General features: G+C 47.5%; 1 protein-coding gene across 2 annotated transcripts in view; it reads left to right on the forward strand.

Annotated features, from left to right (window-relative positions):
* Nucleotides 1–2635: 2635 nt before the first annotated feature.
* Nucleotides 2636–21364, forward strand: part of Ngf (nerve growth factor) — a 51095-nt gene continuing 32366 nt past the window's right edge. For both annotated transcript variants that reach the window (NM_013609.3, NM_001112698.2), the window contains exon 1: nucleotides 2636–2677. The gene's annotated coding sequence lies outside the window, so the exon portion shown is untranslated. The remainder of the gene's footprint in view (nucleotides 2678–21364) is intronic.

Raw genomic sequence — 21364 nt, forward strand, 5'->3', positions numbered from 1 at the left:
GAGGAAGGAGCGTGGAGGGGAGGCAGAGGCAGGCCAGGAGGTCGGTGCGGCGCTGTGTTGCTGTTGATGAGGCTCTCAATGGCTGCAGGCTTCTACATCCTCAGAAATAACAACAATTACCGTACACACCACAAGCTGTCCCGCTGTCCTCCAAGCCAGCACGTGCATCAGCTGCTGGTTATTTTGATGCCCTGGATAAAAAGCTCTTTCGAGAAAATCTAGCACATCAAAATATTCTCATTCTCTGCTGATTGGCACCATGCCTCCTGGTCACTGCCCTCTCAGCTGGTTTTCATTCCTGTAAATGCAACTGAGCCAGGCCTTGAGGTCCTTTGCTCAGTGACCCAGGAGGACACTTCTGTGGGAGTCCTTGAAAGGGGAAAAGGCAAAAAGAGTAGGCACTGGACTATGGTCATTGGAAACCAGGCTGAGCTGTTATGAAAATCAACCCAGGATGGATGGATTATTTGACACCCACAAGTGGCTATCACCATATCAGGTCCCTGTGCCAGGTCCTGGGGAGACCAATAGTGTGGTAGGACCTAATAATCAAGCCATCATGGGAACAATTGTGGCAGCAGGTGGCAGCCATCTCCCAGTACACAGCAGAGTAAACTCGGTAAATGATGATTGCTGTTTATATATTCATACTTGGTTAAGATCCTTCAAATTCAGGGACAGAAACAGATCTAGTTAGAGCTAGCAATGAACTTTTATCAAGACGTGTAAATATGAACAACAATTTGGGGGCAGGACAGCTGGGCTTAGATCTTACTCACTTTGCTTTTTAAAATTTCTTCTTTTGGAAAAAACACAAGTGATTGAAATCCTTCTGTCCTTCAAGGTGACACCACAAGGACACAAACAAAAGCTCAGCTTGTGTCATTTGTAGTTCCACCCCTGAATGCACAGGTAGTTATTATTTGAGCTTGTGCTTTAAAAAAAATACAGTGTTATATGTGAAATGATTAATGGAGAAATGTATCCTATTATCTGGTAATTGTTAGTTTTTCATTAACAGTGATAAGTTTCCTCACAGAGCATCATGGCCATGATGTCAGCTCTGTTTTCTGCTATTCTGGTGTTGCCTGGTCTCTCACCTTTACTCCTAATGTGTGTTCATCCACCAGCCTGGACCTCACAGAGCATTAACAAGGAAAAAAAAAGTTCACTCTCTTCTTCCTTCATCCTCCCCAGAGTACCTGAAATGGCATGATGGTAGGTGTGGGGACAAAGTCAAAGTCAAAGGGAAGTTGAAATTCAGAGGACTGGAAATACATCAATAGGTCCTCTCCTTCCCACGTGACCTTCAATGGGGAAAAAGGACCACCTGGGCCTCACTCCATCCCAACTTCATGGAGCATGATTCTTGCCTAGACTAAGGTGTCACCTTCGTACCTTACCTTCCCTCTGTCACTCACTTTCCTGCATCCATTCCTTCCTGTGGCATTCATGAAGGTGGGGGTGGGGCATAGAACATGTCTTTCCGAAGGAAGTAAGTCATTTCACACAAGTGTGTGTGTGTGTGTGTTCATTTCCAAAATCCATAGAATTTTATTACAATTGTTAGTGCACATTTGGTGAAAAAGCTGACTTAGGGCATATTTCTCCCTTGAAGCTGAGGTGTAAACACCATAGAGGAAGGGGAGGTCAAACGGGGAAGACCCCATCAGCTCCTGAATCTATCAGATCCAAGACATTCTGGAGGGCCAACTGAGGACCCCCCACCATAAGTAAGTAGACAAAAGAGGTGAGAGAGAATTGAGGTGAGCCCTGGGGTGGTGCAGAAGGCCTGGCTTTCTCCTGGGTCTGTGTTTACTGACTCCTAAAAACCGACAGAAGCCCTAGGACCCCAGATCTAGAAACACGCAGGGAGCACATACAGACACAGTTCCATCTACAGTTTCCAAGGGACCAGCTCTCCTGGGAGGCCCCTGCAATGCCAGTGCTAAGGCTGGCAGTGGGAGTGGGAGTTGGGGTAATCTGAACACCTAAGGTCCTCTTCCTTTGACCTCAGGCAGATATACCTCTGTCTTGACATTCTAGTTAATTCTGCTTCTGCCTGGTTTCAGAGCAACCCCTGGCACTGGCCAATCCAGGAGTTTCCGGTGTTGTGGGTGTTCTCAGTGTTCCTTCAGCTCTCAGATTTGCAGAGATAGCAACACCTGATATCCTGGCCACCAAAGAAGACTAAGTCACCCCAGGAGGCTAGCAAGGCAGTGAGCCAGGGGAAGAGGTAAAGGGACTCCAACTCAGCCAATCAACTCAGCCCTGCTCAGCCTGTCTGCCCATTGGTGTTTGGAGCCAGCTACCTTGCCTGGTGCCCTAGAAAATCTCTCTCTGCATCTGTGACCTCCCCCCACCATGCATTTTCATCTAAACCAGGGGTTTTGAATTCTTCCCTGACTGGCTTTTCCTGGCTATGTCCCATCAACTCGGGAGCTATCCATCCCTTGTCCCCAGGACCCTTACAACCCGGACCCCTGGGTCTAGTCACAGCAGGTGCGGGCTGGGATTGGAGTTGGCCAGAGAGGGAGGGGTCGGGTGAGTGGGGGGCAGGATTTGGAGAGGGTGTGACGAGCCTGGAGGAGGGGCTAAATACAGTCAGGAAGCCTGTTAAAGAAGCTCTGTGCTCCAGCACGGCAGAGAGCGCCTGGAGCCGGAGGGGAGCGCATCGGTGAGTCAGGCTTCTCTGAGCCGAGCCCCGATACGGGTGCAACGCGGTGCGGCGGACTGGGGTTGCCGGGCTCCCTGGGACGGTGTGCTTGGATCCCTGTCTAGCTAGATCTTTGTGGGCTGAAGCGCACCCTTGAAAGAACTGTCCCGAGTAGATGTAGGAACACGAGATCGTGGGCACGCAAGGGAAGCGAAGGGAGTGAGGGTCTCCCTGGTCGTGAAATTCCCTGTTCCTGGATGACCAGAAGTACCAAAGTCAACACTGGCGCCTGCAGAAGCTGCATTGCCCAGCCTGAGCTCTCAGGCTAGAAGGGGACAGCGCTCAAGAGAGCCTGGAGTGAGGGATGCGCGCGCTGCGAGCGCGCTGGGGTGGCGGAACAGTAGCCCGCGCGCGGTAGAGGGCGAGTGCACAGCACGCCGACTGGGCAGTGCTCACAGACCCAAGAGCGCCTCTCTGCTCCTAGGTAAGAGGACTGTCAGCCAGGGTGATCTAGACTCGGTGTTTGTAGCAGGGTTCAGAGTGTAATATTGTGGGTACCAAGGGTTGATTCTGGAAGCTTGGGTTCCAAGTGCCGAGCACCAGGGTCCTCGGTGGGGCCTGCTGGGCATCCCAAGGCATAGCCTTACTGCTTGGGTCACCCAGTACATTCAGCTGTCTGCTGCCAGGTGTGGCAGAGGCTGGCACCCGGGATTGGGAAGGGCAGCGGTCGCTCTTGGGTTCAGGCAGAGAAGCTGCAGGGGAGGGAGAGAGGATTCTGGGGTCAGGGTGTTGAAACTTGAATCCAATGTAAACATAAGGCGTCTTTAGCACCGTTTGATTACAATGCTCTTGCTTTCCTAAAACTTTCTGAGATTCATAAGGAAGGTGATTTTTGGCTTGACCTTTCTCATCAGGTTTACTTCAGAGAGTCAAGAAGAGCCTGCTTGTTAGGCTGGTTTTTCCAAGTTGTTCCAGACTGGAAATTGTGCAGTTTGAAGGATAATTTATGGGTCTTTCGTGCGTTAAAGTGTATTACTACGAAGTCTTTTGGGTGCTGTGGGTATTAAGGAAAACTCAGTGCACGTTCCCAGCTGCAGACCAAAAATACTGCTCTCCTGGGTGCCTCTGCCCCCATCTATCATGGGAGGCCAATGGAAACCCTGGAGAAAAGCCATTTGATGTATTGCCCCCATCCTCCCAGAGTCCTCTCTGGCAGTACCAGTCTACTCTCCCCATAGGCATGGCCAGCTGAACTTTGCAAACTCAGAACTAGCCACAGAGGTCCCATCCATAACGTCTCCTCAGGGTCTCGAACTCCTGAAACTCAGTTATAACTGATGAAAAGGGCTGCCTGCCCCTCTCCCAGCAGTTCAGAGGGCAGTGCAGTCGCCCTTACCACCCTGCTTGGCCAGTGTAACAGTTCTCTACCAAATGAAACTTCCCCTCTCTCCAGAGTCACGGGCCACATTCGGTTTTCGTCTGCTGAGTAAGCCATGTGTCAGCCTGGCAACCTGAATTACTAACTCATCATAGATGGTATTCCCAGAGGTTCACAGGGGACACGCAGCTGGAGGAGAATGTGGTCTGGGGGATGAGGCCAGCATGGCTGGTAATGACATGCAGAAGACTTGACTGTCCCTTGTGCTGGGTCCTTGAAAGAGGATGGGGTTAATGACACATCTCTGCACTTTCCCTCATCCCAAGAAAATGTTAAGGGTCCCAGGTGTCAGAGGTCAGGGTCTCTGTGGTGTGGGACACATGATTTGACAGACTATCACAGTGACTCAGAAGGTTTAATAGTCAGCCAAACTCACTGTCATGCCTGGATAGCCACCTGCATATCAAAAAGTTTGCAGAGCTGAGTTTGTTCAGGACAGTCATCCTCATGCTGGTGGCTCTCAGTTCTTTCCTTTTAATCTTTAGCAAAGAACGGGCTCTCACATTCTCCTCTCACCCACCTTACAGCCCCCGCCTCCTGAGGGCAGTGGGAGGAAAGGATGAGGCACCACACTCCATTCTCCTCCAGGGAGAATTCTGTGCTGGGACCAGAAAGGGGGCCCCAGCTGCCAACATCAGCATGGAGACCAGGGCAGGGCAGGGCAGGGCTGGAGCCCCAGGGAAGTTTCTCATCGCTACTGAGATTGAGCTGATGAGAAAATCACATACTTCTAACCAAGTGCTAAGCATGACAGCTGCTCACTTGTGGAGCACAGGGCCTCAGAACTGCAAAAAAACAGAGCCCAGGCATGCAACGAAGCGGTGCCTAGACCCCACACAGCAGTAACAGGCTGAGCCAGGGACCTGGCCATTTGCCTTCTCCAAATAAGAACTGCCAAGCACCTCAGTATCTTAGCAGGCCTTCCAGTGTGATGAAGTAGGTTTTGCTGAGGATGTATACAAAATCTCTGGTTGTCTGAGGGGCAAAGGACCTGTGTTTACAGAGAGTGTCCCTTTTCTCCATTTGACTGGCACGCCTGACCTTGTGTACTGTTGCTCTCACGGTTAGCTAGTTCTAAGATTAACTCTGAGGGAATTAGTGTCATGTCATAGTGACGTCAGCCAGATAAATAAAGAGGAAAGAAAGACCCTTCCTAACCCTTTCCTGGGATGTTTGCATCTTGTCAGTGAGGCTATGGCTATGAGTCCTGATTCTAAATAGTGAGACTAAAGTGACCCTGAGGCCAGTATACGAAATAGGGAAACTGAGGCTCTGGGATCACTGGCTTTCCAGCAGCTATGCATATCATGGAGATGCTCCTATCTGAGCTAAAGGGAAGAGACCTTCAGTCACAAAGTTTAGACAGGACTGGAAAAGTGAGACCCCCTCCACAGAAAGTGCTGCTTGGGGTTATGTTTTCTTGGAGTTATGTTTCTTCTGTGGATTCTATACCATGTTTGAGGAATTCTGTAGACCTACAGGCCTTGGAGTGTGATGGAGGGAGAATCAAATAGCAAAGTGGAGATGGCCTCTTGGTTACTTTCTCCTGTATTTTGAGCAATCTTCCGATGGTGGTTTCTCTGTTCTAAGAAAGGAAAAGGCAGCAGTCTGTGGCTGAGAACCAGTCACTCACCTCATGGAATCCAAGGAGTGCATTGCATGGTAGTATTTGTCAATGGAGCCGTTGACACACCAGGGCAATTCTTGATTAAGTGTGACCGCGCTACCCACATAGGAAGTCCAGTGTCCCTGCCTCACCTACTAAATGTCAGAGGTCACGGTGGCAACTGAGCGTGCGTAAATGGCGCTTCCAGTGAAGAATCCCCTCGGCAGTCATCAATGAAGGCCATTCTCCTTTCTCTGGTGGCATCTATGACACAGCCGTAGAGCTGGGACTTTAGAAGCTCTAGCTTGTGTCCTCTGAGTATCAGCTTATCAGACTCAGTGCTTCCATACAAGGGGGACCACAATATTGTGGTCCTGCCAGGTGTCACCCCTCTGTCTTCAGTGACTGGAATTTCACTGCAAATGACCAGCAGGAGAGGCAAAGCAGAAAGAGTGGAGGAGGGAGAGAGGGGATCAGGGCATGGCAGCTTCCTCCTCAGCCATATGCTGTTGAAAGCACAGGCAGACGGACTGACTGCTGGGGAGTTCCCAGGCTAAGGAAAATCCTCCCCTTCCTTGTTAAAGGGATTATCCTTTGGCAATAGGAGGTGCCCTCCCTAAAGCGGGAAGCCTCGTCCTTTCACCCCTGGCCCTAACAGCAAGCACGTGATTCAGCATGAGCACGTGTTGATATCAAATTAATACAACCAGCCAAGCTGTGAAGGTAAATTTCAACAATTCATTTGAAAGAATAAACTAGCAATGCCTCATGGAAGGGCTGCTGCCCGAGGCACCAGTGACCATTCTCAAACAGAACAGCTCGAGTTATCCTCACCTCTGACCCAAGGCTCCATCATGGGACCAAAGCCAACCAAACAAAAAGGATAAAAAATAGTATTTTTGTAGAATGTATTGAAACACACATTTTTGACTTATCCCCAACTTAGTAGATAGAAATAGAATGAGTAGAATAGTAGATAGAGAAACTGAATGTAGGGTACTTAGATTTCAGAGTCGATCCTTAATGAGACCCAAGGAAAAAGGAGGAGAAGCAGGAAGGACATGGGTGGTTCAGGTGATGAAGTGCATGCCAGGCAAGCATGAAGACCAAAGTTAAAATCTCCAGCACCCATCTAAAAAGCCAGGGGTGCGGACATGAGCCTGCAAGTCTAGCACCAGGGAGGCAAACACAGGAGGCTCCTTAGAACTTTCTGGCTGGTTTAGTCTAGCCCAAAAAGTGACTTCCAAATTTAGTGAGACACCCTGTTTCCAAAAAAAAAAAAAAAGATAAGGTAAAAAGGGAAGAGAAAAACGCCCAACATTACACATGTACACACACACACACACACACACACACGGTGGGGGGAGGGGTAAGGGAGATTTAAAGGGATTACAAATGAGACTGATCGGTTGACAAAAATCTGTCAGGTAGGGCTGGCTACAATGCTTTCTGAATTGCCCAAGACTTTGGCAACCCTTTTGCACGTGCAGCAAGTCTTTTTATTGGTAGGGGTGTGAGTCAGAATTAGACAGTCAGAGCTTCCGTGAAAACTCATCAGTAATCTAGCAGCCTGAGCAGCTCTGGCACAGCCTGGGTGGCTTTTGCAGGTGGAATTCTGATGAGTGGCTGAGTCTGGCTATGAAGTTGACCCGAATGTGCAGCCCAAGTTTGGCACACAGACGCTATCCCATCCTGGGCAGTTACAACCCACTGATACTGGAATAGTTTCCAAGTAACCACAAGGTATTTGCTCTCTTGGACGATGTTATAGGAGCACATAGTCACTGCTCACCCTTAAGTCACTGAGATGGGAGAGAATATTAATGCGTGGCCACTGATGGTTTTTCCTGTTTCCTTTGGCTGTTCCTTCTGTAGTAGAGGCTGGCGTTCTACATGCTGTTCCTAAGGAAGCTTAGAGACAACAGTCCCTCCTGGTGGAGGCAAGACCTCAGCCACTGCCAACGTTAGAGAAGGGGAAAGTGTCGCATCAGTCCCGTGGTTTGCAGCCAGCTCTGTGGCTTACAACCATCATTACTCATGATGGTGACTTGCAGCTCTTCCCTATTCAGTCTGGTGAAATGATACCCCATTTTTGGATCTGAGTAGACCTGGTTGAGAGGTCAGCAGACAGAGGTACTGCCTCATCATTATGAATAACCGCGTGTTAAGTCCTCTGTGGCAAGTGGGAGTTGCCAGGAGAGACAGGTTCCCTCTGCATTCTGATCATGACTACACACACACACACACACACACACACACACACACACACACACACACACACAAAAGAGAGAAGTCATATGGGTTTCTCATTGACTGAAAGATGCTCCAATAATAAATTGGAGAAGAAGCAGGCAGCACTCTGTGGAGAGCAGAGATCCAAAGAACCAGTTTTCACCCCTGTGTACAAAGTGCACATCACTGTGGTATGGCTGCTGTGCCCTGATGGGATAGGATGATTAGAATGCCAAAGAGCCTGGCATAACATAGGCACAAAGCCAACAGGAGCTTCCTTCCCCTAAAGCTCTTTCTCCATGTGGGGATGGAAGGGAGTCTGGGCTTTGGGGAGCTGACCTCCCTTTGCAATGCTTTCATTTTTAATAGAAGGGCAACACTTTTGTACTTCTTGTGTCTCTGTATATATAACACTTCTGCTTCATTGGGGGCAAGAAATCTTTTGGTGGCCCTCATGTCTTCCCTAGGAATTTACTCATCTGTCTTTCTCATCATATCTTGGTATTTGTATGGTGTTTTCTTTTGGAGCCTCAGCTCTCAGATTTTGCTGTCAGAAAATGTTAGATAGTTCTCTCGAAATAAGGCCTTCCTCAAGAATCGCCATGCTTGCTGGCAGGCTTCGGAGCATTTTGGTTCCCTTTACTGAATAACAACTCCTCTGCATGCTTGAAATCCTGAGTATCTTGTCACATTTTCAAGGGGAAGAAGGATGTTGCAGCTCAATGTGTGCGCCCAGATTTAGGCCAAGGAGGGCAGCTGCCACTCCCACAGTTAACCATTTGATTTCATTCTCTCAACTGGACTCTTTGCTGGCATGTTCCTGGAAGCAGGGCACTGTGTGGGACCCAGGACAAACACAATCATAATTCTGTAACAAGGAGCTATATCGAAAATCAAGAGAACACTTGCTCACAAGGTCATACACAGGGGTCAGGCCACAAAGGACTAGGGAACACAGAAAGTTAAAAGAAGAATGGCCCACTATAAGGGGACAGGGCATCTACTATTTTGCTGGATTGTAGACCCAGTGGAGCCAACATTTACAACTGTTTAAGAGTAATCAAAACTTTGAGTTTGGATGTCTTATTTCCTCTTCTTCAAAATGTCCCCCTGAGATCAGCTGTATTAGTTACTTTTGTTGCTGTGATAAACACCATGATCAAGGTGACGTCTAGAAGGAAGGGTTGGCTTGGCTTATGGTTTCAGAGCAATAAATGTCCCTCACAATTTGGAATCATTGGCAGCCATGACATCAGGAACAGCTAAGGGTTTATATCTCCAAGAGAGAGCAGAAAGCAGAGTGAACTAGGATTATCACGTGACTCTTAAACCTATCCCCAGTGACATATTTCTTCCAACAAGGCTATACCTCCTATAGTGATCCCAACAGTGCCACCAACTGGAGACCAAGTAAACAAACAGCTGAGCCTATGGGGACACACTCTCATTCAAGGCCAACCTGAGCAACATAGTGAGACTGTGACTCAAAATGAAGTGTAATGGGAGGGTTAGAAGTCAGAGACTCTCCATTTGTAAAAGTTAGAGTTATGTTGCTGTGAAGAGATACCATGACCATGGCAACTCTTAAAAAGGGAAACATTTATTTGGGGCTATCTTGCCAGAGGTTTGGTCCATTATCATCATGGCAGGAAACATGGCAGCATGCAGGCAAACATGGTGCTAGAGAAGGAGCCAAAAGTTCTATGTCTTGATCCACAGGCAGCAGAAGGAGACTGTGTACCACACTGAGTGTAGTTTGAGGAGACCTCTAAGCCCATGTCCACAGTGACACACTTTCTCCAAGAAGGCCACACTTCCTAATAGTGCCAATCCCTATTAGCCATGCATTCAAACACACAAGTCTATGGAAGTCATTCCTGTTCAAACCACCACATTCCACTCTTTGACACACATAGGCCTGTAGCCATAACACAATGTAAAAATGCATTCAGTCCAATTTCAAAAGTCCCCATAGTCTATAACAGTCTCAAACTTGCTTAAAAGATGAAGTAGTCTAACACATAAATCTATGGGGCCATTCCTATTCAGTCTACTACATCAGTCTTAGGGGGTAAAATAAATCTTAATGACTCCAACAAAATTTGTGAGAAGGCTCGTTATCTTTTGATCTAAACTCTCACCATCACCTAAAGAATTACAAATTGTGTCGTCATAAGCTCAGAAGGGGAGAGAAGTGAAAGGCCAGGAGATCCCAGGGAAGTTGGGGGGCAGGTGGGTGGGGCGCTGTAAGGTTTTATGGAAGTTCAAGCATAAAATCCACCAGAATGGTCTGTGTGTTGTTCCAACTTCTGTGACTCCATTACTTACCTCCAGTCAAGGCATCAAAGTACTAGCCACATGGAGCAGTTGAGCCAGGGAGGAGAAATGGCTGGGAAGCACCTTCTGAAGAAACCTAGGAAGTCAGCGCTTTCCTGCTATTTGCGTGGATTAGAAGCTGAAGGCAGGGTGAAGTCAGGGCTGGCTTGGCTCTGAGTGGCCCCACTCAGAATACAGCTGATGTTTTGTGGGGACCCAGGCTGCCTTGCCTCATCTACCTCCTCTCAAAGAATGAGAGATACAGGCTCTCTTCCCCTTTCCTGCTCCTCTCCAGGGCCTGTGGGTGCTTGCCCAAGGTCCCCCATCAGAATCCTACCCTTTAAGCTAGGCCACCACAGGGGGGAAAAATAGTGTAGTAAGTTAGAAGTTGCTCGGGAGTCTGTACAGACACGCACAGCAAATATTCAAGGAATTCTTAGGAATAAAAAAAAAAATCACAAATCTGGATTTTTGCGTGAGGACATCACAGGAACATGTTTTCTCAATTACTGAGCACATTTCTGAAGTGAAGTCACCAGCCCTCAGCTCATCAGGATTGGCTCTCCCCTCGGCCACACCTGACCTGGACTGGGCTTTCCCTTACCCAAAGCTGATTCAGCCAACCCAAGCCACTGCCCCAGGACCAGACAGACTCATCCCCAAGTCCTAAGCCAGGGTGGGAAGCACACCCCCTAATAGCAGCCCAATTTCAGATCCTAAGAATTAAGAGGGACAATTTTATTGTTGCAGTAAGGGGCAGAACCCCACAAGCCCTGGCATCCATTTGTCCTTAGCATTTATTGTTAGATGGTGACCACACGTGGCCTGATAGAGCAGATGAGTTCTTTAGTTTCTGAATGAGAGGAAATAGTCTCTTTTGCAGAAAAACACGCACCGACTGCCTAAAATATCACCCGCTGGGGCCCGCGAGCAGCAGTTGTGTCCTCTGGATGATTTCCTGGGCTGAGTCCTCTCCAAGCAGTGGCTCTTTGTCAGATATTTCTAATTTCTGAGATATTTTATTAATGATGTCCCTTTGGCAGAGGGATGCTCAGAGTACACAATTAGCAGTGTGCCTCAGCGCAAGACACTGCCCCCACCCTCTCAGAGCAGCAGAAGGTTGAGAAACGGTTCAGGTCACCTGCCCAGAGGAAGAAGAATGTCTTCCAAAATACAGGGCGGGACCCGTTTAGCAGACTGGGAGATAAATTTAGTACTACCATTCTCATTAATGTGAAGAGAGGGAGAGACATGGAAGTGGGGTGGGAGGAAGAAGGGAGAAGAGAAAGAGGAAGGCAGGCAGGGAGGAAGGACAGATAGATTTGAGTAACAGATTTAAAGACCACTTCACAATGGGAGTAACCATGAAATCTTGTCATCAGTTGTATGTTCCTGTGCACCTGTACGCGTGAAGTGTTCAGACTGGCTAATAATGGGAAATGTTTTCTATTTAAACTACGAGGTATAGTTTTTTTTTTTAAATATGTTATTTGAAAGCTGTTGGTATAGAGGACAGAGTGTTAAAGGGTTACAGAAAAGAGTAGAACTCTGAAACCAGACAGCTTTGGGGTCCAGTCTCCGCTCATTGTATGGTGTTAGATAACCTTGTTCCCTAAGTGTTGATGTCTTCTACTAGGTAGACTAGTTGGCCCATCACAGAGATGTTACATAGATTAGATGTCAGCAGTAAATGAAGTCCTTGGTGCTGAGCCTGCTCCTCATAAGTCGGGGCTTCTGTAGCTCAGTATCCATCTCCTCTTCCCACCCATCCTCCCTGCCTCCTCCTCTTCCCACCCATCCTCCCTGCCTCCTCCTCTTCCCACCCATCCTCCCTGTCTCATCATCCTTTCCTCTATCTCTTCTCCTGACACACAGCCCTCCATTCTTCTCTTTGTCTGCTTTGTGATAACTTATCTCCATCAAAGCTGTGATGTTTTTATACCCTGAGGTTTGCATTTCTGGCAGAGAAACACTAATGGTCACTCATAGTCTTTGGCCTTGCTTCACATGTGCAGACTCATCTTAAATGGCCTCTGTTTCCCTAAATGTGACCATGACAGTGATCATGTAAGAGACACAAGCACTTGTCTCTGTTACTGGAGGTCAGAGAGATGCTGTGGCCTCTCCCAGTCCTGTCACTGGGATAGATGCTTTGGTCCTGGTGTGGGTGCAATGACTTTGGATGGAGCTGCTATTCTTACAAAACCATCCTTCACACCTCTCTCTGTCTCTGTCTGTCTCTGTCTCTGTCTGTCTCTGTCTCTCTCCCTCTCTCTCCCTCTCTCTCTATGGATAGATAGATAGATAGATAGATAGATAGATAGATAGACAGACAGACAGACAGACAGATAGATAGATAAATAGATAGATAGATAGATAGATAGAGATATTAAAAGACACAGATATTAAAAGACAGCAGGCCTGAAACACCATTGCAATGTTGGCAGAATTATTTCCTGCCCCGAGCAGAGGGCTAAAGATTTTCTCATGGCGACTTGGAGGGTTTAAGTCTGTCTCCCAATAGAAGCAGCTGGAGGGTCAGTGTGGACACCACAGGTGACACCTTTAGGTAGGACTAAGGCCAACTTTGCCCTCAGCCGGAGCAGTCCTTGACCTTGACTGCTCAGGTTCTCAGTGTAGGGCACAGGAGAAAGTGACCCCCACTGTGATTGGACCCTTGAGCCAGGAAGGGCACTGTCTCAATTTCCTTGAGAGCCTGGCAGATGTGGCCCTGAGGGCTGATCAGTTTGTATGTAGAAGCCTTGCTCCCCTGGGGCTCATCCCAGCCCTTCTTGTAAAATGTTCCTCCCCTAGGCACAGCTCTCAACACGGAGACTCAAAGAGGATTATTTGTGACATCTCAGAGGTTGAATTCCTGCCCAGACCAGACACTGACTTCTTCCAAACTGGTTGAGGTTGCAGGATGATAGGGTGTCAGGGAGAAAGGAAATGGAGCCCATCTTAGGGGTACTCAACACTCACACATCAGTCTCCACAAAACTAATGGCATTAGCCTACCAAGGACACATTTAAAGTGATATTCATAGCAGAAGAGTCCCTTATCCCGTCAGACCGAGATCCACCCCCAGCAGGTGGGAGCTGGAGTGGAGTGGACCAAACATCAGGCGCTGCACCTGGGTCTTAGGGAACAGCAAACACTGACTAACCTTTTCTGTGCCCATGGGGGTGGGGGGAAGTATGTTTCTGCCTTCTCCAAAACTCACAATGACAAATGGGATCACTTGTCCTGAACGTGACAAACCACGGAAAAGGAGACAAATTACCTTTCTTTTTGATCTGTATTCAAGGGTGTTGTTTCTGAGCCCTCCGCAGGGAACGTGTGAACACTTGGCAAGGCTTTGCAGTTCCCCTTTGAAGAGTTCAGAAGCCAAGGCTCCAGCTCTGGATTGCATGTCCATGTGTCAGCATCCCTGGATCTTAGAAATGAAAGAAAATATATTAAGGGTGGGTTATTTTTTAAAGTGTCCTTGATTTTGAGTTTTTCCAAAAAAAGAAGTAAGATGTGTCAGGAAGCTTGGAGTCTATAAAGCAGCAAATATGTCTCCAAAGGTTCTTTGTAAAATATCTTTATTAAAGGGAGAAAGGTAATTTTAAGTGACGACGGTGTGCAGAATGCTCACTTTCCGGTCATTTCTATTCTGTTGATGATTTTGTATTGTAGAATGATATATGGTGGCAGAGTTTTGACCTGAGATGTTTGAGATGGAGAATCTTCAACAAACCTGCCTGTAGCATTTTCTTTTGTGAGTCGGGAAATGTTTTGCATAAGAAAGGAAAACTCAGATATCATCTGAGTTTAGTAACACATTTAAGAGATGGGAGAGTATCGTGCATTCAGAAAAACCTCCTATTCTTATCACATACCATCTAAGTTAGGCAAACCACAGAACTTATCTATGCCTGTTTCCTAATCCACGGAATAAAGATAACAATATTTACCAGCAGTCTCTGGACTCCATCGGGGATCAGTGATTGGCAATGGCTCTCACTGCACCACAAAGAGAGTCAGTATATACGGCAGTCCCACCCTTCCCCCATCCAGGCCTTCACTGCTGTCTTCTGGATCTACAGCTCAGATGTACAAAGTAACTGACCTACAGACACATGGTAGAGTGAGAGGAATTGGCATTCACTGATGCCAGATGAGTAACCATTTGTCTCAAGAGCCGGAGCATTTGTGGAGTCACCCCCAGAAGCCTGGGAGCCAGTGAAGTGTTCTGGCCATGCCTGGATGGATCCCGGGCTGCGCACTAAGCAGACACCTGGGAGGCAGAGTTCAGGGGCTCTGAGGGAAAGGCCAGAAGAAGGAGGCAGAGTCTCCAGGTTCTAATCTCAGTGGTGAGGCTTGAGGTGACCGGACTGTGATAGATATACATTTCTGTCGCTCTCACTTGTCCGTGTCCCCACATATACTTCTTCACATAAGGATTCCGTCATCTGCCAGTCTGCACCGTGGGGATTGTACATCCCAGTGGTGTGAATGGATGCCGAACGAAGATGAATGTGAGAGCAATTCCCTGTGTACCCAGTGGCCTGGCTGAGGACACCTCAACGCAGATGTGACCATGGTGGCAGGGTGACCTGAAGGCAGGAAGCACTCCTATTGTCCTTAAACTTCGCTGACTCCTCCCATGTCTCCTTTTCTGACTTCTCTGTCTCCTCCTGACCTCTAAATTAGAGTCCCTAGAGCTTGGTTCAGGATCTTCTTTATTTTCCAGATCATTCTCTTTCAGGATGTTGTCATCCTGCCCATCATTAAACACGAGCTAAGATCCTGGATGTCTGTTTCCATTCTGGACCGCTCCCCTGGGTCCCAGGCTCTTCTGTTCTACAAGCAGGATCACTTGGATAGCTAATGGATGTCAAAAATTTAGAAATGTTGACCCCTCCCCCCAAGCAACTCTCCTAGACTTTATTCCCACAGAATAATGTAGAAATTGTCCTCAATTTTACTTCCCTCCTCACTGTTCCTATCCTAGTAGCCAGTATGTCTTGCTGGCATCACCCGCACTGTGTAGCCACTTCTTGCCAGTGTTGCTGCCAGTTTAGTCTGAGTCACAGTTGCTGCTCGCCCCTGGCAGTCCCCTCTCGATTGATTTTGTTCTCCTGAATACAGTAGTTTATCGTGAAGCAGCCAACACACCCTTGCAGGTGGAAATCATGCTGTGGTGTGTCTCAGCCTCTAATTGCTCTCCACACACATAGAATAAAACCCACATTCCTAGTACACAGCAGTAATCCCTGAGCTTGGGAGGTAGAGGCAGGAGGATCAGGAATTCAAGGAAGCCATCTAGGACTATGTGACCTTGTCTCAAAGTCACGTCTTTGCCATGGCCTTATTGCAGGGCTTCTTCACCAGAGCTCATTTCCTTCCATGGGGACATTTGACAATACTTAGAAACAGTCTGGATTTTCACAAAATAGGGTTACTACTGGCGTCCAGTGGGAAAAGACCAGAGGTGCTGCTAAGGAACCCACACTATCAGTGCACAAGACAGTCGCCCAAATAAAGAAGGGTCTCACTCCATATGCTAGTGGGGAGAAATGGTGTCTTAGCTGAGCCAGATGGCTGTCCCCAGTCTCTCCTTTCATTCTCATCTTTACAGGCTATCCCAGGTATCGTGCTATGCCTTAATACACTGTGTGCAGCCATCTCAGGATCTTGGCAGGTGCTGTTTTTGTCAATGGGGTCACTAACCACTCATCTATGTATGGTTAGCTTCGCTTGTCATTTATGTCTGCCAGGATGTCACCTGCTAACCATTCTAATCCGGAATCGGTCTCCACTTTCACCAAATCCGGTCTGCTTTGTTTACCCCATAGTGCTCTGTACATTTATTTCCTTCTTTTTTTCCTCTTCCAAAAGAGTAGGAAATGAGGAAATTTGTTGTATTCATCAGAGAACTATGTGTTCTTCACATAGTAGGATCTCAAAAAGTATTTGCCACCTGGGTGATTTAACAAATAGCTGATACAAGTGGTTCCGTTGTGGCTTACTGTAGAAGGTCAGAACAGGAAGCAGTTAGTGATCTTCAGTAGTTTGAGGTGGCCATGATCTGCAGTGCGAGTTCCTGGGTCATCACCTTCCCCTCTAGATGCAGTGTCCTAAAATGGAACAGGATTTGACACACATGCCCCCTCAGAGACCTATATGTCTGTGGGTGGCTGTCTTAGAAGTTAGAGATAGCTGTGGATTTGAATCTTTAAAAGAATGAAGGGCTAAGTTGAAGGCTGAGGATTCAAGTCACCATTGGAGAAAAGACTCTAGAAAGTATGAATGGGGGGCAAATCAGAACCAACAGGGACATTCTAGGTGGTTAGAGCAGACAGAAGGGAGGGCCCTTTAGTAGAGAAGAGCTGGTGTCTTTACTAAACGAGTGTCTGGTCCACTGTTCCAGGATTATAGAAGGGATGGAGGTGCTTCCGGTAATTGTCTGCAAGAATAAGAGTCAAACAAAAGGAATGGTCCTTGGTCCAGGGACACTAGGGAGGCAAATGAGAAGATGGTGTCCAGACAGAGAACGTCCCTGTAAGGTCACACCAGCCTCCTCAGACTTGGTAGCACTGGGAATAAGTATATGAAAACCAGTTCCAAATGCTTGGACTCACTGTCCAAAACCTGTGCTTCAGTGCAACCGTCCTTACAGTAACACCATGTTGGAGGGTGGTCCTTGACACTGACCGGTAGAGAGCCCCAGCCTCCTGCCAGCTCCCCACACTATCTCGCAATGATGACACTTGATAAAGATGAAGCTCCCAAAGCTCACATATCCAAGGCCCCAAACTCTAGGGGATACCGATTCTGGGATGGGCAGATAGTAAGCCACCCCTCTTGAGGAAGGATGCTAGCCACAGGCACATAGCACCAGCCATGCCAAAACCTTATTCAGGAAATTGTGTGGCCAGGGTCTGTGCTTGCAGGGCCACCTTAGGACATGTACTCATGACTGGCTGGTTTTGCTGCCTGGATACTTCTGAGGAGATGACTGTATGGGATTAGCTGGCCAACACCTTGTTTTATTGGTCTGTTAATGTAGATTTAAAGTAACACACCTCAGATGGAGACAGCTTATTCCAACCTTCCCAAAATATTATTATGAAAATTTACAAGGTCTAAAGAGTGATATAATGGTGATGAAATTCAGATGTGTTGGAAGACTCATGTCTAATTTAGTCCTGACTCAGTCCATAGAAGCATGGATTTTTCCCGCAGACATAGCCTCATAGTTGCCTGGGTACTGTGCCTTGTACAGCTGGGGCAATGAGGTTGTTCATTACCCAGGCTCAGAAGTTTCAAGCCTCACCCTCCACAGGACAGCTATCCATCTCCGGCTTCTCATTCATAAGAACCCATCAGCCAGCTTGTCATGTTGAGCCTTCTCCTTCTCGGTGCACTCAGGTTTGATGCTCTTAAACTTTTCTATCAACACACAACCTCTGAACCTTCATTCATACTAGGAACTAATGTGGCTGATAATGGCTCAGAGCAGTGCCCAGCCCAGGGGCAAATTTGTGAGCAGTCATCACATCCTCACCACTAGGAAAGGCACAGGGCATCCAGCAGGCCAATATTAGTCTCCTTTCTTCCTGTGTAACATTAAATGAATTACATAAACTCCTTGAATCTCATTTCCTGAGTGGTGGAAGCAGATTAATCACAATAGTTCCCTTATAAAACGATTAAAGGGAGAGGTCATATAACACCCCGTTCGGTACTCAGTCCATAAAGCTGTTCGAGAAAGAGCTGCCATCCTCATTACATCGGCTAAGTCTTGGAAAGTGGAATGCAGACATCAGTCCTTAAAATATTTTGGAGCTGGAGGTATTGTTTTAAGGTACAGGAAGTGAGTGGGATAGGAAGAAATCCCCAAACAAGGATTGTAGAAGGTTTGTGTCCACATCTCGACCCGGGACGTAATGTTCCTTTGTGGGCTAAGACACAGTTATGCCATCTGTAAGATGGGGATCATATCACTGTGATAATCAAGGACAACGATGCTTACAGAATAATTGACACCGCACATTAGCCTCAGCAAACAGCATCTCTGTTGTTCTTGCTGTTGTTATTATACCCAGGCCCTCAGCCACCTCTTTGCCCAGATCCAGCATGTCAGTAGAGAATGCACAGCTCTCCTCCAAGGGGCCCTTTCTTTCATAAGGCCTTTAAAGCCACCAAAACCGTCATGGAGTTGTAGGGACCTCTTACCTCCAGGTGGCCATGTCACATGGACCAGCAATGCTTTGCCCTATAGCCATTTCTTTTCTTTCCACAGCTTGGAGTTGATCTCTTAGTTACCATTGCTCATTCCTAGGTGGGCATACAAGCCTGGGAGCCATGTCCTCTGAGGAAGTTTAATTCAGCAATCAGTTCAGGGCAAGGAGCCAGGTCGTATCTTTCGCCACTGGCCCCGTAGGAGAGTGCTGGACCAGGACAGACAATCTGGTACTCTATCTTCCTTGGACACTGAAATGAATCATAGGGGCTCCCATTTGGGGTGAAAGCTACCAAAACAGAAGCGTGAGAGGGTTTTTGCCTGTGTTCCTCAGCAAACATTAAAATGGAGGCACTTTTTGGTCCTACCAAAATTGGTAATTATAAATAACTTCTACTGCAATCATTCGCCAGGAATCTCTGTGTCCTAACTGTCTAATGAAGATGTTATCCTTTGAGGGAGAGAACCACCAAGACAAACATAATACCACAGGGTTGGCTATTAGGGTAAAACACAATGAAGCAGAGGAAGGGAAAAGAAGAAAGAAATTTATTAGAAACCTCTTGTCCCTATTACATGCTTCCTAGTCTATCTGGCCCTGTATCTATCTGTCTATCTGTCTGTCATTGACGAGAAAACTGCAAACACTAAAGAATTACAATACGCTAAATTCAAAGGTCAATGAAATTGTAGTGTTGAAAGAATCATGAGAAACCACACATCTTTCTGTTTATGAGTAAGGAAAAATAATGTCACCCATCAGCTGTCTGAAAGTTCTTGTGCTCTAGCCATAAAGAAAGAAGGAAGATAGTCTTTCAGGGCTGGTGTCTGGCAAATTTGTTCTCGGTATTTTCCTGGTAACTGGCAACAACTGTGTGTAGGCAGAAGCAGCAAGTGACGCCCCCTAGTGTTGCAGTTTCCATACAGCCTTGGGTGCGAGAAGTTGAAGAACTAAGCCAGTGGTCTCAGACTCTTGGCTTTAAAGACTAGACAGCTCACACAGGAAGCTGCTTGCTTGACTTCCACAACACAGCTGTGGCTGGGACTCCCTCCAGCAGAACTGTCTGGAATATCTGCTGGGACCACTTATTTGGGAGGTGAGTCTACCTAGGAATCAGGATGCCTGGCAGGTCACTGGAAAGTGAGACACCAGGATGCTCACCATAATGCTCAGGAGGGCTGCTACCTTCTGGAGCACTAAAGGACAGGTTCTGAGGTCAAGCAGTAGTTGGCCTTGCTGCTTTGACAGTTGGCCTGCACTAGGGAGCGGTTGAGGCCATTCTGCTGTCATTGCTACCCCTCTATGGTGTCCTCAACACACACACTGAAAGACATAAGAAGATGCTTGTGAAAAACCTGATTGTGCCTAATGCTGCCATACCAGGAGACGTTCAGAAGAATGAGCCAGCCAATGTACTGAGTGAGCCTGAAAAGCTTATCTATATAAACTAGCTGTGAACATTTGGACCAATCACAGTCATTTACTGGACCACCCATAGCCGTGCCTTTCAGCATCCTCACAGCAGTCTCTCTGTTAGGCAACTAGGGGAAGTGCTCTCTCCTCTGGCCAAGGTGGAAATAGAGACAGTAACCATGAAGGCTTGCTGTAGCAAAAGGTCTGATACAAAGTGTTGTACACAGGCCTGCCTGGGGCTTCCCCATCAGGAGCCTAGGTGACCAGCCTAGTTGATCTGTGTACAGTTGTCTCAAGATGGCCATAGGGTGTTCTAGATTGCCCATGTTGGAACAGGGTAGTCCAGATGACAGACTGATAGTCCTTTTGCAGCAGTAGGGCAACAAAGGAAAGTCCAACAACTACTAATAAGAAGTCAAATTGCCCCATCCTGAGTATCTCTGTTTATGTACAGGAAAATGAACTGCCAAGGGAGTGCTCACAATAGGAACCTGTTGTCAACACAACAGCAAATGTAACCATGTATAATATCTGCCCAGTGTCCTAGAGAAAGGCCGGTCCTCCTTATTGGTCTCGGAAAATAAAAGCCACAGGTAAAGGTAAAGGTGGCTTGCCTAAAGCCAGTGGCAGAGCCTCCTTCATTCTTTCAACAACACATTGTGTTGGGACCTTAGCAGGGCGTCCATGATGTTGGTGAACAAACTCCTGTAGTCCCTGCCTTTCTGAAGGGGTTTGCAGACCAATCTAGAAGGCAGTCCATGATGAGCAATGACACAAAGAAACCAAGTTTCCTCTCAGGTGGCAGCAGATTTCCTGAAAGAACACATGATTCATCTAATATCTGAAAGGCAGGCAGGAGGAGGCAGAAGATGGCTGCTCCAATGATGAAGGGGAATCCTCCTTCCTCATCCAGGAAAATGTGTTCTTGTCGAGTGCTAGCGCAAGCCCATACTGGCTCACACCTGCTCCACCACAAACTTCTCTACCGTCTCCAGGCTTTGTGAGGTCACACGATAACTTGGAATTGGCCGCAGTGGATGTACTTAACACCACAGAAAGCTGCAGAGGCCACAAATTAGGGCTCCTCCTCGGAGTTTGGAAAGGCACTTCACCAATACTCTGCAGGTTTCACACGCACAACCTGCTTCCTGGCTGTAAGCAGCACAAACACTGCCCTTTAAGCCAAGAGCCTGATCTCCCTCCTGCTGAAACCAAGTGCTTGTTCTAGTCAACAAGTGCCATTGGACTTGGGGCTGTTTATTTCAGACCCTGGGCCATCTGGCATGTACGGGGATCCAGGACATCCTAACAAGTTAGCACCAAGCCTCTAAGAAAGGGCCTGTTCTTGTGGTCTTCGTCACCCCCATACCATTTAATGATATTTATCAACTACCCACGCCTGCCCAGCACTGTGTAAGACACTTAGCCAGGCAGATCCCGAGTCAGGCTGTGACCCCTGAGGAATTCG

This window comes from Mus musculus, chromosome 3 (genome assembly GCF_000001635.26).
Source record: "Mus musculus strain C57BL/6J chromosome 3, GRCm38.p6 C57BL/6J".
In the NCBI taxonomy this organism is placed as follows: domain Eukaryota; kingdom Metazoa; phylum Chordata; class Mammalia; order Rodentia; family Muridae; genus Mus; species Mus musculus.